At 60.2% G+C, this 6,309-nt stretch overlaps 1 protein-coding gene across 1 annotated transcript in view; it reads right to left on the reverse strand.

The window, feature by feature from the left end:
- The window catches only part of EPHB1 (EPH receptor B1), a 73,407-nt gene extending 69,330 nt beyond the window's left edge, over window positions 1–4,077 (reverse strand). Inside the window, exon 1 of the mRNA XM_059822706.1 lies at window positions 4,056–4,077. The gene's annotated coding sequence lies outside the window, so the exon portion shown is untranslated. The remainder of the gene's footprint in view (window positions 1–4,055) is intronic.
- Window positions 4,078–6,309: the final 2,232 nt, after the last annotated feature.

Raw genomic sequence — 6,309 nt, forward strand, 5'->3', positions numbered from 1 at the left:
AAATAAACAGTAATAACGACAGCCCAACAGTCAGGCTTTCCATTTTCAGCACTGCTTTTCTGATCTCTCCATCATTGCTGCCGCTCGTTTTCATCTCTAATAGGCATCCAGAGCCGAGCCGCCAGAGCACTGTAAGTTATTCAACTTTCGGCTGCGCTACGTTCAGGGAAAGTGAAATTCATAGCTTTAATTAAGGCGAAAAATACATCAAGACCTTCACCTTAAGGAAGGAGACCAACATGAAATACAGATGCAGGTAAAGCCGCCCGCAAGATGGGTTCAAGTGGGACCACCACCGATTCAGGGACAGCCATACCACGGCCGTCTCCACCAGGTCCTGAGCCGCATTTGCACATTCCAGGGACAAAAATCCCCCTTTTCAGGTTTTCCAGCGTTTTGTCACACTGTATGGCGTGAGCCACCGAGGTCACCTGCAGCGTCGGGCCAGCAGGACCTACGGAGACGATGCCTTTCCTTCACCTCCATCCCCGAGCCTGAGCAGGAGGGAAACGGGAGGGGAGGAGGAAGACTGAGGCAAGGCATAATGAGTCAGCGATACCAGCAATTAGTCATAAAAAAGCAACACAGGCATCTGCAGTCTCAGGCCCCTTTTCCATGACTTGACAAAATGCTTTCCCTTCAGGCTGACAAGATCTGGGCTCACTCATCATGCCAAGAATAAGGTTTTTCCCCTTAGGGTTTGGTGGTGGGTTTTTTTTCCCCCCAGCCAGTTTGTGCAAAAAAAGTAAAGGGTTGGCTGGATATAAGCACTGGCAAGTTCTCTCTTGAAGACTGATTTAGCTTCTCCTTGAAAACCGCTCCGCTCCAGGTGAAGCAGCTGGGCCAAAGGTGGAAGCCCACGTGGTGATGGTGGCGGTGACGGGAAGGGCGGCGCGGCGGCTGCCAGCCCTCAGCCCGCTCGGCGCAGGCACCGCTCCGGCGCCTGGCGGAAGCGGAGGAAGCCCAAAGGATGCCTGCAACAGATGTGTGCATCCCGAGCCAAAACAGGAGGAGAGAGGATGCCCGGGGCGGGCGGCGCGCAAGGAGCAGGAGCCAGGGATGTCGCTCTCGAACCAAACCCGCATCCCCGGTCCTCTCCGGGGCTGCGTTTCCAAAGGCAAGCGAGCGGATAAGCACGGGAAGCAAAACTAAGCCGGATCCACCAGCCCCGAGCAGGGCTTTCCACCTCCCTCCCCGTGCTTTGCTTATCGTGATGCTGCAAGCAGCGATACAGGAGAGGGAGAGAAAAACCTGGTTTTTAAAAGAGCAGGCGCCAGGCAGGGCGATGACGGATAGGTGAGCAGGTAGGCAGATTAAATAGCGTACGTGGAGGAGCCGCACCAAAATGGGCATCAGCCCCATCTGACCTACTGACACCTCAAACTCCGACAGCTGCTGAGTTAAAACATGTAACGTCGGCCCATTACCACCCTCTCTATATGCTAAATGTGATTATATTTGGTTCAGCTAACACGAGAGAGAGCACGCGAGCGGCTCCTGAGTGATTGCAGGGTGTGGGAGAGACGGAGTATTTGTTTCTGTCATCTTCTTGCGTCCCTCTTCCTCTTCACAAGCCACAAAAAATAGAAAACGACTATAAACATCCAGGTGTCCGGCAGAAAATGGTCAGCTAAGCCACAGAATTTGGTAAAAATCAAGTAACCGTAAGAAAACTCAGATAAGCGACTCTACTAATCTCTGGGTTCGCGTGCCACAGGCAATGAGTTAGCAAGGTTTGACGGAGGATAAAGAGAGACGTTTTCAGGCAACCCCAGCCCTGACCCCAGCTGCATCCTCCTCCCCCTCCAACAGGGTCCAGATCCCCAAACATCTCCCCGCCGCCATCCCGGAAAAAAGACTTTTTGTCTCAATGGCTGATTTGGGATGCAGGGAGCCATCCCTCTCTCAGCTGCTTCTGCAGCCTGTGGCAGAGCCGGGCTCCAGCCGCAGCTTTGCCTTGCTGCCGGAGAGGGCTGCCGGCAAAACCGGTCTCACGGCTGCTCCAGGGGGAAAGCCAGACCCCGGGGTAGGTCAGGCTCTAGGAGATGCTTCAGCTCGCTTAGAGAAACCCACGTTTTAATCTAGCAAATTCAACCTCTGCACCAGGAGGATCCGTCAGATTTAAATAAGCTCCATAAAAAGGTGTTTTCTTTGTACGACCACACCAGGATACCGTCACCTTAACTCCAAATCAGATTCAATTGCTCTGCCTCAGAAATCCCCCGTCCAAAATTTTCCCTTAAATCTCCAGTCTCTCCCACTTTACTATCCAAGTCATTTCCTCAGCAGAGTAGGAATAGCACCAATCTTCAACAGGTTCGGTCCCAGGCAAGGATGCTGGCTCTGCCAGCCCAGCACGTGCTCCCGGGGTGGCTCCGGGCAAGCTGGGGAAGACCCTGCGTGACACAGGGACATGACACCCAGGAGCACTCTCCGACAGGGACCAAGCCGAGGTCTCCCAGCCAGCCACGATTTCGGCACTACCTCAAGCAGCTGACGCTGCAAACGCCAGCTAGCAAAGCACTGCTAACAGGTCTTGCACCTTCACGTGCGGCTTCGCGACCGAGCAAACACCCGCCTGTTTGCATCACGCTTAGGCAAGGCACCAGCATTTCCAGCTCAAGGTATTTCTACGGAGATGCAATAAGGGAGGAAACCCGAGAAATAAGAAAAGCAAACAAACACCTGGGGTCAGCCAAATCTGATGGAAAGCAGATGCTGCAGCGAGTGGGCCTGACCTCCACGATCCGGCAGACATGCTCGCAAGCGGAGGGCAACCATGGTCAACACCGCTCCCAGTCCATCGGAGACTATCGCAGCAGCGTTTCGGCTCCCGAACCGGCTCCGTGCTACCCGGAGCTGAGCCACCAGTCTCTGGCTGCTTCCAGCAGCCTCCAGTTCAGCCGCAACCATACTCACATCAGCTAAGTCCCCCCAAGGAGGGGCCAAGCCCCACACCGGCTGGCAGCTCGGTTCGCCCACGAGACCCCACGCATCATCTCTCCGCAACCACACGTTTCTTGCTGCCAACAGGCGAGGGGCCGCACCGCGTCCCCCGCTCGAGCGCTGGGCAACCCCTGCCACAAGCCCTTTCGCCCGCGTTGTACCAGGAAAAAAAGGAGGTGGGGGTAAATTTAAAGGGGGGAAAATAATTAATGATATAAGCAACGCTTCCAAAAACCACGCCGGCCACGGAGCAGCGAGGCGAGCCTGGGGTGCGCTGGTGGTCCTGCCAGGCCCACCGCCCGGAGGCTGGGTCTCGGCTGCGGGCACCGTCCCGGTGCACAGCGGGTCCCGCGACCGGGCGGGCGATGGGGGGAAGACTCGAGCCCAGCGGCGGGAACCTCGCTGAGGGGACGGCCACGCGTCTGCCCCATGGCTCCAGCAACGGGCCAAGCGTCTCCCGGCCCAGTCCGACCCCAGGGAAGGAAACCCCCTGCCCACACCTCCTGCTGCATCCGTCCTCCTCTTCCGCACAGCTCCCCCGAGCTCCCACGGGCGTTGGGAGGCAGGGGAGGAGGAGGATGGCGTTGGGAGGCAGGGGAGGAGGAGGATGGCCAGAGCCAGCCCGCCCCACAGCCAGGGCCCCCGGAGGTGTCCCCCACCGCCACCCCGGGCAGGGCTCTGCCGGGGAGGGGATCCAGAGAGGCCGCCCGTCCCACGCAGATCCGGAGGGGTTTCCCAGAGCCGTCCCCGAGAACTGGAAACCCCTCGGCCCCTTCCCGAGGCCACCCACGGCCCCGCGGGCGAGCCCCGGGGCTGCCAGCACCGCCGGCGGGCCGGTTCCCGCGGGCTGCGGGAGGACGGCTGGCACGACCGGCCGGTGCCAAGGGGGGAGCCCCGCGCCCCCTGAAGCGGCCGGGCGCCGTGCCGGGAGCCGGTCCCGTGCCGGCTGGCAGCGCCCGGTAAGCTGCGGGGCGGGGGAGCCGGTTCCCCGGCCGGTCCCCGGTTGCCGACGCCGCGGGTGGCGCTCCCAGCCCACGCGTGCCGCGGGCGGGCGCAGGGACTGGCGGCTCAGCATCCCACCCCCCTGCCCCGTCCCGGGCCCGCCTCACCTTCCACGGCGGCCGCGGCGGCGGCCAGGCAGAGCAGCACCACCAGATCCGCAGCCATCGCCTCCCCGGGCCCCGCGCGTCGCTGCTCCGCAGGCGTCAGCCGCTACCGGCGGGCGGCCGTGAGCGGGCATGGGGGTGCGTCCGCGGGCCGGGACGGGGCAGGGCGGGCCGGGCCGGGGCCGCGGGACGGGACCGCGCCGCCTCCCCGCGCCGCCCGGGTCACATCGCCGCCGCGAGTGGGGCGCGCGGCCACGCCGCCGCCGGCCCCCGCCGCCGCCCGGCCCCGCCCCCGCCACCGCCCCGCCAATCCCCGCGACGCGCCCCGCCTCCGCCCCGCCCCCGGCCGCTGCGCGCTGCCGTCCGAAGGGGGACGGCGCCCCCTGGCGGCCCGACGCCGCCGCCCCCCCCCCCCCCTCAGCGGAACCCCCGACGGGGCGGACCCGGAGCCCGCACCGCGGGGAGCCGGGGAGGGGCCGGTTGGTTCCGGCCGCCGCAGTCCAGTTCCCCTGTGTCGCCCCCAGAAGTAAGCCGGAGCAAAGAGGCAGCCCCGCACCGAGGCGGGCCCCCTGGCCCCCCAAAACATGGCTGCTCCTGCCTCAGGCTCAGGACACAGCGGCCACACAGGGCAACGCGGGGGTCTCCTCGGCCTCCCGCCTTCTCCCGGCCCCCTCACCGCTTGCAGTGCATCCCTCGGGGGCCTGAGGCCAGACGGGCACCCGGGGGCAGGGGAGCAGCAGGCTGCCCTCCCTTGCTCAGGGGACACCCGGGTCACCAGGCCTCGGCGTCCCTCTGCCAGCACCCCTGCCACCGCCAGCCCAAGGCTCCCGCCCCCGAGGCCATGGCCTGGTGCCCACGGGCCTTCGACGGTGTGGGATGTCACCCCTGTGCAGCCGGGAGCCATTCGCACCCGCAGGCGCTGAAGGGAGCCCTCCAGACAGAGGCTCACCCCGTCCCCCTCATCCCACAGGCCAGCTCTGGTTGCCCTTCCCAGGGCTCAGCATCCCCCTCAGCTCCTCTCCCGGTGCAAAGGTGACCCCATCCCTCCCTCTTCCCGGGTTCCTGCATCCCGGCACACGCCAGAAAGAGGAAAAAAGTGAGGGCAGGGAAGGCAGCAAGGGCTCGTTGGGATCACGGTCACCTGCCTGCATTCAGGGCTGACGTCTGCTACCGCGGTGGGACCAGCAACCCCGCAGAGGTACCGAGCACTGGAAAATCATCAGCTTTTCAGTGAAAGAGAGCACAAAAAATATTCAGCGGTGCCACGGGAACAGGAGTTTTCTTTTGTGGTTGTGCAAAATATATTTCAAGCAGCTCCTATTCAGCTGAGCAAATAACAGAAAAAATTGCCAAGAACATTCTGGCTAAGTTTTAAGGAAATTTGCTTTCATCTTGACAACCCTTCTTCATTTCCTTCCCATGAATATCTCAGCAATCCAGTTTACTCACTCAGAGGATCACAGAAAGAAAACTGTGAAGTAAATGTCAGTATTATTTGCATCTTTATCCAGTCTGCCACAAAAGCAACACCATGTTATTTATCTGATCTAGCACAACTCGGTAACAGCTCAAGTATAGAATATTCATGATGTGCAAAGCAAAAAAATGTTAATCGTTTGAAAATACAAGAGCGAAGAGCTGAGCCTGTGAGTTATCCAGAGAACTGCCTCGGGTGGTTGGGTTTTGGTTTTTGTTTTTGTTTTTTTTTACCCAAGTAGTTGTTACCAACTGAAAAACCTGCATTCAGAAACTAACGTTTGACCAAAAAAAGCCTGACAATTTTTGTATGGGGAAAAAAAAAATAATACATCAATATTCTTCTGATTTCTTTTCAGCTGGCCAAAGAGTTGGCTGCGCTGGGTAAAAGCCAGCTGTGTTTGTTCAAAAAGCTTTCTATTCTGTCAGCCTTGCTTCGAGTCTCTGAACACCAACGCTTCGCTTCTCCTGGAGGAAGCGGCTCAGAAAAAGCCTCTTCGCCACATCGCCGTCTGGAGGGTGGGTGCGTGTCACAGGGCCACTCTTTCTCGCTCACCCAATGGGATCGTGGCCACCGGCCACCCCAGAGCTGTGCCCACCACCATCCCATTGGAAGAAGCTCCAAGGACATTGAATCCAGCCCTTTTTTTGGTGCGTTTTGCTCTGTTTCCCCCTCCAAGCCAGCTGTTTGTGGGAATCTTCTCCCACAGCACCCTATCCATCACCTGGTCCCCACCTCAGGACCAGAAAGCCACCAGCAAGGTCCCATCTCACTTGCCTC

Source organism: Gavia stellata, chromosome 11 (genome assembly GCF_030936135.1).
Source record: "Gavia stellata isolate bGavSte3 chromosome 11, bGavSte3.hap2, whole genome shotgun sequence".
Classification (NCBI taxonomy): Eukaryota; Metazoa; Chordata; class Aves; order Gaviiformes; family Gaviidae; genus Gavia; species Gavia stellata.